The sequence below is a fragment of the Quercus robur genome, chromosome 5 (assembly GCF_932294415.1).
Source record: "Quercus robur chromosome 5, dhQueRobu3.1, whole genome shotgun sequence".
NCBI lineage: Eukaryota > Viridiplantae > Streptophyta > Magnoliopsida > Fagales > Fagaceae > Quercus > Quercus robur.
This window is the reverse complement of record NC_065538.1, coordinates 79,466,654-79,482,472: the sequence shown is the minus strand read 5'-3', so window position 1 is coordinate 79,482,472 and position 15,819 is coordinate 79,466,654. Positions and strand designations below refer to the sequence as shown.

General features: G+C 37.1%; 1 pseudogene; it reads right to left on the bottom strand.

Annotated features, from left to right (window-relative positions):
* Nucleotides 1–5,081: 5,081 nt before the first annotated feature.
* On the bottom strand, nucleotides 5,082–8,161 carry LOC126727289 ((E,E)-alpha-farnesene synthase-like; annotated as a pseudogene).
* Nucleotides 8,162–15,819: the final 7,658 nt, after the last annotated feature.

The window sequence follows — 15,819 nt, the reverse complement described above, 5'->3', positions numbered from 1 at the left end:
CAGCAAGGTGATGACAAGGTCACAGTCTAAATTAGGACTGCTTTCATTGAGAACTTCTGTTGAGAAATCTCTAGCGTCATGATCATGCCAATATGGCCAGTAATGAATAAAAAATCAATAGTCTAGCAATTTATTTATAGAGAGATTATTCTTACTCTTACAATTTCTATCATAACTTTGAAATGGAAATTTTCAATCATGAATAAATAAATATATATATATATATATATATAATATCAAAACTAGATCTCACAACAAAATAATAGATGATATTCTAATGGACTTTTTGATGTTGTCCATTAAAACAAAATTGTTGCAAAATTTCATATAACATTAATCATTGATGATTTCTAGAGTTCCATTTTAGTATATCCTAAATAATCGAGTTGAATTAATGACATAGTATTTAGAAATTTTCTCCTTTTGTCATTATAGTGGCAGCTCTAGGAAATGTTTTGAAGGGGGTCGTTAAGAAACTTAAATTAAAAAAATTTTAATAAAAAAAGAACTTGAATATGTATTATTGACAAAAAAAAAAAAAAAAACACAAATATATGAAATTTTATAATTTCTTTCTACGAGTTTTCATATTTTAAAATCATCACATGATAGTTTATTATCAATTGTGATTATCTATTGTCAATGTAGATGTGACCATTTTATTTTATTAAGTATGTATAACATTTTTATTTTTATGTAATTTTCATTATTTATTTGTTATTGTTTTTTATAAATTATTGACGCACATAATCACACCCATCCAAACATAAATAATACATTTAACAATCGCTAACTTCAAAAAAAAACTAGGGATGTTTATCCCACATTAGTTGTGTGTATCTAGTATCCGTTGTTTATAACCTCAGTCTACAATTACAAAGATTAGGCCATTTTATACGTAGTTGTACTCTGGTTATGTAATGTATTATAAACCTAATTTAAAACATTAGTATTACTATTTTCATGTGTGTTCTAATAAGATTACTGTTTACTAATAATAATAAAAACAATCACTAACTTTACTATTTTTTTTCTTTGAATCACTAGTTTTATAACAAAAAGTTATTATAACATGATAACAATATACGCATGTAACAAATCATCTGTATTTCTTGGTTATTAAATTATATAAAATTATATTATATTTATACCATGTACACATTCACACACTTCATAATTCACACAGATAACATTATATCAAAAAATAAATAAATAAATAATGCACACAATTAGTATCAAACACACACACACTTTCTCACACATATATAATATAAATTTATAATAAAAAAAGATATTCAGAACTCACAAATACTCACCTTTTACTTTTTGGGTCAGAGATACATAGAAAGTCAGATAGAAAACAGAGATGAGATGAGATTTATAAGAGAAAGGAAGAGTGATTTGTGTTGTTAATTAGTTTTGGGTTGAGTTGATCTATGTTGTTTGATTTTGGGCATTGATTTGTGATCAGTGTGTATAAGATTTAAGTCAAGTTGTGCAAAAATACTTTTAAGGTTATTAAATTAATAAAAAAATAATTTATATATATAATTTTTTTTTATTTAAAAAGTCAGGTGCTTATGCAGCCGCCCCCGTGTCATTATCATGGTTAATGAAATGTTGGTCTGGGTCTATTAGTAGCTATTTAAGAACATCACCTTCAGTGGGTTGAGGAAATATGGTTCGTCGGTTCAAAAACTTCCAAAATGTTATTAATCAAATTCCGATTCCCGAATGAGCTTCTAGGTTGTTGGATTTTGAGTATTGTCCTTTCATAAAAGAATTAATAAAAAATTGATATAATTATTAAATAAGTCGTATTGTATTCACCGGTGATGTTCCTATCATGTATCAAGTACAGACGCGGACCACGCCAATCTCGTGCCTGTGCACGTGAGACAGAAGGCCCTGCAAACTCTTATATATGTGTGTCATTCCTTTGATCAGGGGCGGAGCCAGAAATTTTGGTTTGGGGGGGCCAAGTTGTAATGCTAATATATTAGTTAAGACAAACTTCTACACACACATGTATATAAATTAATTTACTAAGAGAATTTATCATTTTCTAAATTTTAATGAGTATATAAAAGTCATGTATTTCTTCTATTAGACATGTACAAAAATTTATCTTTTCTACATAATTTAATTTGTTAAACCTCTTAAATTATTTGATTTTAATACAATTCCTTTTTCTTTTAAGAGCACCATTGAAATAACTCAAAATTTGGGGGGGGCCAACTTCAATTTTTACATGCTACATTTTTAAAAATGAAAATAATATACATACTATAAAATAATTTTTTTAAATTTTGGGGGGGCCTTGGCCCCCCACCTTTGTATGTGGCTCCGCCACTGCCTTTGATTGAACAAAAGACGTAATAAAGTCAGTACTTTATATGTTTCTGACAACTCAAAATCATGCGCGGATAGATGCAATGTATATGGCTTGTTAAAGTAGGTGTAAGACATTTTACTCGGCCAAAATGGCCCATTAGCATTAATTTTTGAAATATTTAGCAATAGAGCACTGTTTCAGAAATAATTAGGGAAATACCACTTTTTCTGGTACTCGAGCTTGGTGAGGTCGAGTACCATATTTTTTTAATCCACCATCGCCCTATATTCAAGGAGCTCTATAGTGGCGTTTTTAAGTCCTATAGTGACGTTTTCGGGCCCTATAGCGGCGTTTTTAAGCCCCCATACCAGGTTCAAGGGCCCTATAGTGACGTTTTCGGACCCTATAGCGGCGTTTTTAAGCCCCCATACCAGGTTCAAGGGCCCTATAGTGACGTTTTCGAGCCCTATAGCGGCGTTTTCCTGCAAAATTTTTTTTAGAAGTCCCCATAACAGGTTCAAGGGGCCCTATAGTGGCGTTTTTAAGCCCTATAGTGACGTTTTTGGGCCCTATAGCGGCGTTTTCCTGCAAAATTTTTTTATAGTCCCCATAACAGGTTCAAGGGGCCCTATAGTGACGTTTTTAGGCCCTATAATGACGTTTTCGGGCCCTATAGCGGCCTTTTTTTTTTTATAAAATGTTTGACCAATGAAAAGATGGTACTCAAGCTCACCAAGCTTGAGTACCATAAAAAGTGGTATTTCCCTAATTATTTTCGAAACAGTGCTCTGTTGCTAAATATTTCAAAAATTAATGCTAATGGACCATTTTGGCCCATTTTACTCAATTATTTTAAGTGTATTACGTGTATTACAAATCTGACAGAGACATATATGATCTTTTTATTTATTAATCATAGAGTTAGATTTTGTCTCTTAAAATTTGCCTTATTAATTAAACTCGTGATTGAAAGTGACTTAACTTTCAACCAAATACGGAAAAAAAAAAAAAAGAAAAAAAAAAGTGACTTAGCTGACATGGTTTCAAAAACCCAACGGATAGTACATGATATCATTAATTCATTATCTTGGTCTTTGTCACAACCTAGTTTTGTCTGGGCTGGCTAAGAGATCGAGAGGCCTTGAAGTCAAACCGTAAAACCTTGTACATATTGATTATATATAGACCTTGAATTACATCAAATGGGTCAATCGTGTTTCACAACTTAGGCCTCTTTCTCCAAAAAAAAAAAAAAAAAAAAGGCCTCTTTGTTGATGGGCTATCCAATATATAGGATTAGATTGGATACAAGAATTCACAATGGGCCAATGGTAATGGCATTAACAAATCACACATCGGTTTTAGTGGCGTTGGCAAGTGAGGCCGGTTCTCTTGAATTAATAAATGGTTTGGATTAAGTTTACCAATTTATTTTTTGTATTATTTCTCTCATGAAGATGTGGGGAAAGCGGGATTAAGATTTAGATTACCTTATTCTTATGAAAAACCTAGCATGGGCATGGTCGCATAGCCAAACTAGGAACCTAGGATCCTTAGCTTAGTTAAAGTACAAAACTTATGTACAGTGTTGTTACTTAAGTTTCATTTTTAAGATTCTATCATGTGATTATTTAACTAAAAAATATACATTCATCTTATAAGAAAAATGCCACATGGCAAAATTTTAAGAGGAAAACCTAATGAATAACATCTAAGTACTGTACCTAAGTCTTACCCTAATTAAATGTTATGTAAAAGGTTAGGATTAGTTTTCAATTCAGCCCATTATCTGGGGAAGTAGACGACTGCAGACCTCTTTTTGGCCTCCTTGCTAGTGGGCTATCTAACTGGATAAAATTAACACGTAAATTTGTAATGCTTATGTAGTAAAATTTATAAAATCCTTAATATCATTCAAATGAATTAATTATATTAAATCATGAAAATAATGAATTTTAAATAAAAATAATAATATAGAACATTAATTAAATTGATGAAAAAAATTAAATATTATTTAAGTGATATAAAAATATATAAAGGCTCACTTAACTTTTTTGACTTAGGTATATGTAAATAAAATATGTATAAATTTATTAAACTATATATAAAATTAATTTAAATATAAATTAAAGGGCTAATTGTTATGGTGCCTGTGAGAAATTCTTTGTTTTAGCCAAGATTCAATTAAATTTTTCAGCAACAAGACCCACGACTTTAGAGTTCCAAGTCAACAATACGAAAATCATAGTAGATACATACAATTAAACTTATATAAAACAAAACACCAAATATATTTGTTTAAAAGGAGGGGAATTCCACACACACAAGATAAGACACTTTCATTACACTATGTAAAATGTTTTACAAACCCATCATACTTATTTTGCATGGTAAGGACAAGACCATACACTTATGACTTAACCTAGATACCGATTCAAGTTACAAATCACATGTCGTGCGTTATTAGGAGGATAAAAGCAATTACATACATGTTATATACACATTTACAAATATTAAAAAGTAATTAAAATTGTGACTTAAAGTAATAATTTACAACTTGAAAATTATTACTTTAAATCACAATTTCAAATGATTTTTCATTTTTGTATATAAATGTGTGTAACAGAGTGTGTATAATAAACACTACTCTTATTAGAATACAAACATTATAAATAATAAAATGACAAGTTTTATTAATGAAAATTATTAGGTACTCATGGAATACGATAACTTAGTATTTCCTCCTCTCACATTTCAATAAAGCACAAAAGGTTCAACTCGCAAAAACATGATATTTTCCCGTGTGCCTTGGTCTTGAACACCAAATCCATCTCCATTTTGGTAAAGGCTATGTGCCATACGCGCAGTATTTGTAGCAATATTAACAAATTGCTGCGTCGGATATTGATTAAAGCATTGCCCATTTATTTTCTTCCAAGTTTTGTTTTATCATTCCTTGAATGTGCATCCGGGCTATTTCCTCTGAAACATTCGCTTCTCTCATATAACATACAATTGATGAAGGAGCATCGCCTCTCTCTTGCTCAGCCTGTTACAAGTTATTGTACCAATTTATGCTCCATAATGAATGAACAAAAATATAATAAATGTTCTATAAGGAATGCATAATAAGAAAATAATTATTATAGGGTTCTTTATTCACTTAAAGGGAATAGTAATTACCACAGAAGTCACTAAATCATTGCAGAGTCAAATTATCATAGATATATTGTACACAATTTCTTGATTTTTCCCCAGAAAATCTTCCATTCCCTTTGTTACCTCATGTCCCATAGAAAAAAATTGATGAACCAAAAATATAGCGCCAGCCAATGAAATCCATGCATTGCTTAGATATTCTTGAAGGGATGGTGTGTAGCCCATGTTGTACCACTTCGCTTCCACAAATAATGCATTACAAAAATCTGTCCACTATCAACCCAAAAAAAAATATATAAAAAAAGATTTTCAATAAAAGATCCAATGACTGATATCTACCTATTGTGTATATTCCACATGATAATGATCGGGAAAAAAAAAAGATATTCTCAAAAGGTACCACTTTTTTTGCATGAGGTAATAATTGATTCGAACCCTTCTCTTTTTGAATTTCATTAGCGATTTCATTGACCGTATTGTAGAGTGCTAGGAAGCAATTCTTCAAACACTCTGGCAGGTGTTGAGTTTCACTGACATCCCACCTAAATTTATTATTTTGGTCAGAATTAAAACAACCATATGTGCCTATTTTATATGCTGCAATACTAACCTATTTACATCATAAACATCATCAATTATCGCTATCAGATTAGTGACTTTAGTTAGCGATTTTCTTAGATATGTGTACTTAGGCTCGGAAGCAAAGCCCACCGAGCACATAAAACTTTCAGCCAGTCGGTCTCTAGTGAAACTCAAGTCCTTTGAGGGGCCCAGATTCCTCCACCACCTAAATGACACAAAAGGAAAAAGTAAGTTCTTTTCTCAATTTCTCCAAAAAAAAAAAAAAAAAAAAAAATTCTTTTTCTCAATTTCTCTCCTGCTATATTATATATGTTGTGCATGGTGAGTTCCTTGTTTAAGATATTCACAGATTACTATTTATTTGTCGCTATACTCACCTGGATGATTCCCTCAACTCTTTTTGAAGTGAGGCTTGAACTATGTTGAAATTAAGTTTAGCAAGTTCAAGTAACATAGCATTCATATGTCTGTCTTTCTCATATGCGTTGATTTGCCATTTGACGTCAAACCACTGCAATCTCCTTTGTGATGGAAGCTCAAAAACATGGGACACTTGTTCAGCAAGGTCACAGTCTAAATTAGGAATGCAATCTTTGAGAGTTTCTGTTGAGAAATCTCTAGCAGCATCCATGAGGTCTTCACCTTCTAAAGCCAAGTGTGAGGCCTCCAAAAGTTCAAGCATTTCTTTAATATTTGTGCGTGTGTTTTTGTTGAACAAACCGGCTTTTTCATCCACGAAGCCTCTAAACATATCTGAATTCCACATGATGAACTAGATTTAAAAGCAAAGTATAATTGGGGATGAACTTGAATAAGAATAACAGGATTTTTTTTTTAATGCTAAGGTTATTTTACCTTGTGAAACTTCATAGCCATGCTGCCTAAGAAGCCTGAAGCATAGTGCAGTAGTGTAGAGATCCTCTTTTGGACTAGGATTTTTATTCTTAGTGGATGATATGATGTCTAGAGCCTCCTTGATTTCCACATCAAAATGGCTGTCTAGGCCTAACTTTTCAACGCTGTCAATGAGCTCTAACTTTGCCACTTTGTCAACTGCTTCCGCAAACAAATCCTTTACATTCACTATCAGCTTCTGTGCCTGTCTTTCGTATTCTTGCCCCTGCAAAATAGTTTACGACTTTAGCATTTTCCTTAAAAAAAATTTCTTTCAAAACCTTAATTTTGTTATGTTCACGCTATCATCTAATTGAGTTAGCATGTGAATTAATAGATTAGTTAGCTAATAAATCTCAAGTTAGGTTTGATTGGAGAACATTACAAACGCCCACATATATAATTTAGAACGTGGTTTTGTCCACTAATAACATATCGACTTAGAAAAGCATCCAGTTGATGAGATGAATATTGCAAATTAACCTCAAAGTAATCAAGATGTTCATTGTAGAACTTTTATATGTACGGGCACATTATATGAATGTTATGCAAATAATACACAAACAAATAAAATTTTAAGGGAATGCTAAAGCTACTGCATAGTAATAAATGTCATTCACATCAACAACATAATAAATAAAATTTTAAGTATTATTATTTTTTGTTTTGAATTTAAAGTTAATCTTTCAATTTCTAAAGCTTATGTAATAAAATTTGTAATCTTTCTGATACATAAAACCGTACAAAACATAAAATAAGAAAGGGAAACAATAAAAATGAAGTAATTTTAAGACCACACCTTTTTCCACAACTATCTCATATGGCTATATGTTTTTATGTTACATTCACATGAAATCATTACTTTTTCAGAATTAGAATTATACAAAAATTTTGACACAAAAAAAATGTGGTTCTAGATTTTTGGACAAAAAACATAATATTTCCACCCAAATAGAACATAGTTGGGAACCATTCTTACGTCATATATGCTGGAAAGAGACTCTAGGTAATCATAGTTCCAAATGTTTGGCTTATAATTGGCAGATCGTCTTTGATGTACCACATCACTGGCTGGAGGATTCGTCTGGCATGGTAAAGTTTGCTGCAAAGCTTGCAATTGTTTCTTAAACTCCATACAGATGGAATTACTTAAAAGGAAAAGCTAAAGGAAAAGTTAAGAAAGTTTGAGTTGAGGAATGCAAAGCTGATGGATTTCCAAAATTTGCTTCGGACTGTTTTATATAGGCAACGAGGCACACAAAATGACACATATAAGAAAGCAATAATTCAGAAAGCAATAATCTAGGGCCTACGTAGAACCTTATATATTTTCAGTCAAAAAAAAAAAAAAAAATCATACTTAAAACCTAGCAACTCTTAAATATCTGATCAGTAGGACGTGGCGGAGCCACATATTACTGAGTAGGTGCAATGCTCTCGCTCAAATTTGAAAAAGATATGGTATATTCTACTTAATATTATAGAGAATTTTGAAACTTGTTATACCACATAAATTCTGTATGATCAATTATGAGTTTTTTTTTTTAATTATAAATTTGATCCATTTGCAATTTTATAAATGTATGGGCATATTAAATGAAAAGAACGATTTTTTTTTTTTTTTAAGAAAGGATCTTGTTGAGATAGTGGTATTTGTTGTGAATGTAGCAAAAAATATTGAGTTTATGCAAAACAAAAATTGAAAAATAGAATTAAAAACACACACACACAAGGAAGAAAAAGATTTACATAGTTTGGCCTTTTAGGCCTATGTATACACACAATATCAGGGAGAACTTTTCGGCCCCATTTGGTTGGGTGAAAATGGTCAAATAGCATCTTTGGCCGAAATTTTTAGTGTTTTACCATTGTTTGTAAAATAATTAGTGATCTACTACTATTTTGAAACTTGAGTTTGTCGTGTAACTCAGATTCTAAGAAATTAAGTTCCATACAAAATAGCCACCAAGTTTGTCGTGTAATTCGAGTTCCAGGAACTCGAATTTCATTAAAAAATAAATAGCCATCAAGTTACACGGCAAACTTGATTGCTATTTTGTATCGAACTCAAATTACACGACAAACTTGAATTTCAAAATAGTAGTAGATCACTAATTATTTCGTAAACAATGGTAGAATACTAAATATTTCTGCCAAATATGGTATTTAGTTACTTTCACCCATTTGTTTGGAGTGATTTTTGGGGGGATGGAAAAAGGGAAGCGAAAATTAGAGAGAAAATGATATTTTGAGTGTTTGGTTGGAGGAGAAAATGTGAGGTTAAACCAATGGGGCCCAAGTAGCTTAATCTCAAGTCCATCAAAATGCAATCTCCCCCAAATTGGGGAGAAAATAGAAGTTCCCACACATTATGGACAAAAATGTCCCTATGCAATGTTTTGGTTTTTATTTTCTCTTTTGTCATTTTCTTTTTTGGTTTTTGTCTTTTTCTATTCCTTCTCATTCTTTTTTTTTTTTAATGCAGTGTCCATCCATACACAATTTTTTAATAAAAATATAATTTGTTACTGTGGAGCCAGAGAATTTGTGATCCCGGTCCACTTTCCATTAGGGCCTAAGACCCGAGCCGAGGAGAGTAGTTGTCGAGGACAAGTATTAAAATACCAAATAGCCTAGGAATGCAGCTGAGAATGATCATGTCCTCGGCATCCTAAGGCCTAAAAGGGAAGAACGACATGTCATCAAAGGCAGCCTCCAAATAGCTCCCAGAAGAAAAAGCGAGAAGAATGGGACACGCACGGGGGTACAGTGTGGGATTGGTTCAAGGAGAAGACGTCACATCCACATTGAATGCGCCAACAAACGTCCTAACCGCATTGATGGGAAAAGACTCCTGAATAGTGTGGCTTCGGTTGTTGCAACTAAAAAAAAGTAGGGGGAGGCGGCTGATGGGACAGGCACTCGAGTAGGTGTCTGCTTGATCAACAGATGGAAGGTGGGGATTAATTGAGAAGGGCTATATAATGTAAGGATTCGTGCGCCAAAAGGAGGGGGGGAAGGAGACCCAAAAAAGAGAGAGGAATAATAAGAACATGAAGTTTCATGGACGAGATCCCTGGACAACCTTAGTTCACTTCTGAGTGTCCACCATGAGTATCATGACTAACTACTGTCTGGTAACCAAAACCTAACCTTTCAGCCCACGCTCTTCAAATTTTATTATTTAGGCCTCTAACGTACGAACCCAAGACCAGTTTGGGATTGTTACAAATCGAGTCCTTACAATTGGCGCTGTCTATAGGGAGGGTTTGTGCGTTGGCACAGACGGTGGATCGAGCTCCTGTCAAACCAGGGCCTGTGAAAGCCCCTCCATCACTTCCAGCAACCCGTTGTTGTTGCCCTAATATAGAGTTCCACTAGGGGCTACGCTTCGAAGCACCAATGACACGGGCGGTTCTAGGGGCTTCCAACATCAAGTCAACGCCTCACACCTTGGCTGAGGGGCTAATCCTCGAAACTTAAAGAAAATCCTAAGTTTTGGACAGAACCAAGGTATTGCATGGTCCTCGGACTCAAACCTATGGGAAAACCAACTACTTAAAGAAAATCCTAAGTTTTGGATAGAACCAAGGTATTGCATGGTCCTCAGACTCAAACCTATGGGAAAACCAACTACTTAAAGAAAATCCTAAATTTTGGACAAAACCAAGGTATTGCATGGTCCTTGAACTCAAACCTATGGGAAAACCAACTTCTTAAAGAAATTCTAAGTTTTGGACAGAATCAAGGTATTGCATGGTCCTCAGATTCAAACCTATGGGGAAACCAACTACTTAAGTTTTGGACAGAACCAAAGTATTGCATGGTCCTCGGACTCAACCCTATGGGGAAACTAACTACTTAAAGAAAATCTAAGTACCAGGCTCGGCCTAACAACACACTCGACACCTCGGATAATACCTTTGGCTCCCTAGAAGTATGTTCAGATACAAGTTCAACGCCCCATGGGCATGGGTAAGTTAGAATTCCGGGATGTAATCCTAAATAAATTGTATGCACAACCATTCATACATGTTAAAATAACTAGTTCAAAAACCATGAGGTTCGCAACAATAGTAAATATCGGCAAGGGCAACAAATATGTAATTTAAAGGAAAAAGGAATAAAAGAATTTCACATAAGTGGTCAAAGGGTTCAAACTGCCAGCAAACTCTAAAGTCCTCAAAACAAAAGGGAAACTAGTTAATAATTAAACTAGAAACAAATACAAAAGTTGGTCAGGGCTTCTACTTCTTCGATTTCGTTTTGGCCACAACCTGGGAAGGCCGAGCAAGATCAGCCTCGGGGCCCTAGGAGACATCCCCTTCATGGGAAGGTTGAGCTGGAACAGTCTCGGTGCTCTTGGGGACATCAGTGAGGGGAATGACCTGAAAGGGTTGAACAAAAATGGCTGGCTCCTCGGCACCAGAGATCTAAGCACGGACCGTAGACTCGGCAGCCTCTTGAGGAATCTCGGGATTCAGGCCTCCAGGTGTTTCTGTCTCATCATGAGGCTCTCCTCCCTCAGTCGACTCGCCAAGAATGACGATGATCTAAGTAGCTTCTGGCTGAGCAGCCTCAGTCTCCTATGGAGCGCTTATAGTCTCGAACCTGGCGGAGGTAGTCTCATGGATGGCTGGAGGATAAAATACGCTCTCCGCCTTCCACAAGTCGGACGAAGCCTCCACCCCGGCTCGTTTGAGGGCCTCATTCCAAACCTGGGAGCAGTATAGCCTGCATACTCCAGGGATTTGAGCTTTAACGGAGGCCTGGGTTTCAGCCACCCCCGCCTCGTAGCCCTCCTCCTCGGCCTTGTCCTTAGCAGTTTCAGCCTCGATTCTGGCAAACTTAGCCTCCTGCTTGGCCCTCACGGTTTCATCCCTGGCAAATTCTGCCACGCCCTTAGCATTGTCTGCCTTGATCAGTTTCTTCTTTAAATCACTGATCTGCTCCTTAGCAATCTGCAATTGCTCCTCAGCAGCAAATAGGCACTTCGTGTATTCCTCGGCCTGTTTTTAGGCACCAGACAAACCTGCCTCGGCACTATCCCTGGCTCTGGCAGCCTCTTCCCTGGCCTTCGCGAAGTCAGTCTCGGAAGTTTTAAGGGTCCGCGCAGCATCTATACGTTTATTGCGCTCAAGCTCGGCGGCCTTACTCTATCCCTTAACTTCTTCCTCCATCCTATAAGTAGTCTGGATGGGAATTGAAACAAACACATGATGAACAAGAATCTAGGAGCATGAATTGTCGAAATTATAAGTTTTAGGAGCCTTACCATACCCAGGTACCTCTTCGCGCTAAGGAAAACCTCCTGCATCCTCATATTTTTCAACTCTTCCATATCAGTGGGAAGCAGCAGGGTCCTCCCTAACGCGTCGGCCACATAACCGCCTTTGTCGTCCCCAAGGTTCCTCATGGACGCATTTTCCAACAATGGCTCCCCGTGGAGCATTGGGGCGGGAAGCCAAGCATTCGGCGCGGATTGGGCTTCGATCCCTTTCCCCTGGCTTTGGTGCCTGATCTTTAACTGTTTTTAAGCTCGCGGGGCTTCGTCCCTCTCTTGGGAAGGTTGAAATTTTCCCCTATCCATGGGTTCCTTACTCTTAGGGTTCCTTACTCTTAGGGCTCCTCTTTCTCTTTGAGTCAGTGGACTCCAGCTAAGGAGGCAGAGCTGATTGAGGAGTAGCAGGAAGTTTCGGTCGGGGAGATTGTGGCTGCGACTTAGTAGAGGAGGACCTAGTCTGGACGGGCTGGGACTAGAGCGAGGGAGTTGGAACATTGGATTGCTGCTTTCCCTGTGTACCCTTCCCCGGCTGACCCTCAATGAGGTCGAATAAACTGGTCGGGGGCTTTCTCTTAAGACCCATCTCGGATCGAGAGGATGTTCCTACTAACAACAGCTCCACTTCGGACAAGTCCGGGTCACTCAGGTCACCAGAAGGATCCTTGGATAGGTCAACTTGGTCAAATGCCCCAAATCCCTCCGCTGCCTGGTGAGACGAGGAAGAGCCCACTAAGGGATAGGAGATCCTTCTGATATCAAAAACCCGTCCTCGACTACAGTGATTTTCGGAAGCTGAGGATTGTTAGCGCTAATCACGTGCTTTGGGTCGGCGAATGACTTCTAAATGGGATCGTACCCTAGGATTTTGTGAGCGGCTCTGACTTGACCATCCTCGTCATTTACAAAAACCGCTGCTTGAAGAACAATCTCTAAATCCACTCGGTTGACCAGATGAAAGTGTCGATGAAAGGCGTGTGGATCTACAAAAAAAAAAGGGGGCACGTACATGGTTAGTAACCGATCCACACCAAATTAAGACGAAGCAAAGGAATGGCACCTTCCTATTCTCTATACCCCACCTGGTTCTCCCTCCACCATTGGGCAAGGAAGGCCATCATGCCATTCACCAGATACGATAAGAAAGTCCTTGTTCAGCCCCTTGTTGGAGTCGAGGAGGCACTGGATTAGCCGAACCCTATCGTCTCTCATCTTCATGTAGTAGGATTTGCCCTTTAAATTTTGGAGATTGTAGCACCAATTTAAGTCATGATGGGTTAGTCTTAGCCTCATTTTTTCGTTTAAGGCAACCACACAACCCAGAATCCTAAACATATTGGCACCGCACTGGGTGGGAGCTAATCGGAAATGCCTAAGGTAACTCCTCATTACCGGCCCCATGGAGATTCTCATCCCCTCCTCTATAAATGCGAGAATGGGAATTACCACCTCGCCCGTCCTTCTCTGTAGATGCCACTCCCCCCACCTTGCAGTACCTCAAACTTAGGTTGGGGGGAATCCTATAGTCGACGATGAACTTTTCCATCGCCTCTTCGGTATCAACCAATTTTTTCAATTTAACCATCTCTAGGAACTACTAAACAAACTCAAAGGATGACGGGAGAAGGAAAGGAACAAGAGAAAAATAAACCCAGAAAAGAAAAAGCACGAGTTAGTGAAGGTAGAAAACTTACAGAAAGGAGGAAAGGTTCCTCGGACAGGCTTTTTGTGCTGGTGATAAACTTGAATTGGGATGAAAGTTTGGCTGAACCCAAGATATGTGCGCTAGAACTCTTAAGTGCAAAAGTGAAGAGACCAATCAGTTCCAAAAATTATTTATACCTCCCATCGAAAGTAATTGCATGAATTTTCCCGCCCATAAAGGTAAAGAAATCTCCACCGTTAGATCATCATCGCACCATTGAACGTGGGAAGCACAGAGCCGCTCGCATTTAATTAAAACACGTTTCGCCTTCCAAGACTTCAAGAACGTGTCTCAGGCAGATGAAGAGTCTCTGGAACTGATAGATGACAAGGATTGACAAGCTTTGACAGAGACCTGATGTCATCAAAACCCTCTTCTCCGTCCGAGGATCCGAATAACAGGATTTTGAGGGGCTATTGTGGGGCTAGAGAATTTGTGATCACGGTCCACTTTCCATTAGGGCCCAAGGCCCGCGCCGAGGAGAGTAGTTGCCGAAGACAACTATTAAAATACCAAATAGCCTAGGAATGCAGCCGAGGATGATCATGTCCTTGGCATCCCAAGGCCTAAAAGGGAAGAACGACACGTCATCAAAGGCAACCTCCAAAGAGCTCCCAGAAGAAAAAGCGAGAAGAATGGAACACGCACAGGGGTACAATGTGGGATTAATTCAAGGAGAAGACGTCACCTCCGCATTGAATGCGCCAACAAACATCCTAGCCGCATTGATGGGAAAAAACTCCTGAACAGTGTGGTTTTGGTTGTTACAACTAACAAAAAGTAGGGGGAGGCGACTGATGGGACAGGCACTCGAGTAGGTGTCTGCCTGATCAACAGATGGAAGGTAGGGATCAACTGAGAAGGGCTATATAATGTAAGGATTCGTGTGCCAAAAGAGGGGGGGGGGGGGGAAGGAGACCCAAAAAAGAGAGAGGAATAATAAGAACATGAAGTTTCTTGGACGAGATCCCTGGACAACCTTAGTTCACTTCTGGGCGTCCACCATGAGTATCATGACTAACCACTATCCGATAACCAAGGCCTAGCCTTTCAGCCCACGCTCTACAAATTTTATTATTTGGGTCTCTAACGTACGAACCCAAGACCAGTTTGGGATCGTTACAAATCGAGTCCTTACAATTACTTTTCCTTATAAATTTAATAGGAGTATGAGAGTAAATTTATACAAACTCTATTTTCCATCATCTCATTTTTATTTTTTAATCAAACAAAAAAGTTCACTTTTCCACCCCCAACTAAATACCATGAGGGAAAACTAAAATATCTTCTATCCTCCCCCTCCCCTCCCCCTTTTCATCCCTTCCCCATTTCCTCTCTTTCCACTTTACTACACCCAAACCAAACGAAGATTTAATCATGCAAATGCAAGAGGTTCATATGGCCACCACTAAGAACTTACAAGAGAGACTTTCTGCCAAGTATTAGAACTTACAAGAGAGACTTTCTACTAAGTATTAACTGGTCACAAAGAAGAAACGTTGTGAAGTGGAAATCGAGGTAAGTGATTTTTTTGGGCAATTTTGACCACAGATCTCTTTCTTGTGGGAGAGTACAACAAGCTAGCTAGCTATTCGAAAGATTCGTCCTTTGGAAAAAACAATGATTGGCTATAAATTTAGCTATAACCAACTATAAAAAGATGATATATCATCTTCCTATTCCAATGAATATTTTAAGGATATATGTTATCTTCCTATATTGTTGTAGCCAAACTTTGCCACTTATGAACTTAATTCTAATGCCTACCGGTTGAAGCTTCCAAGTCATATGTACATGTAACATGTTTAATGAGAAGTATCTTGTTTCTTATCATGGAAACAAATTCCAATGAAGACTCAAAAC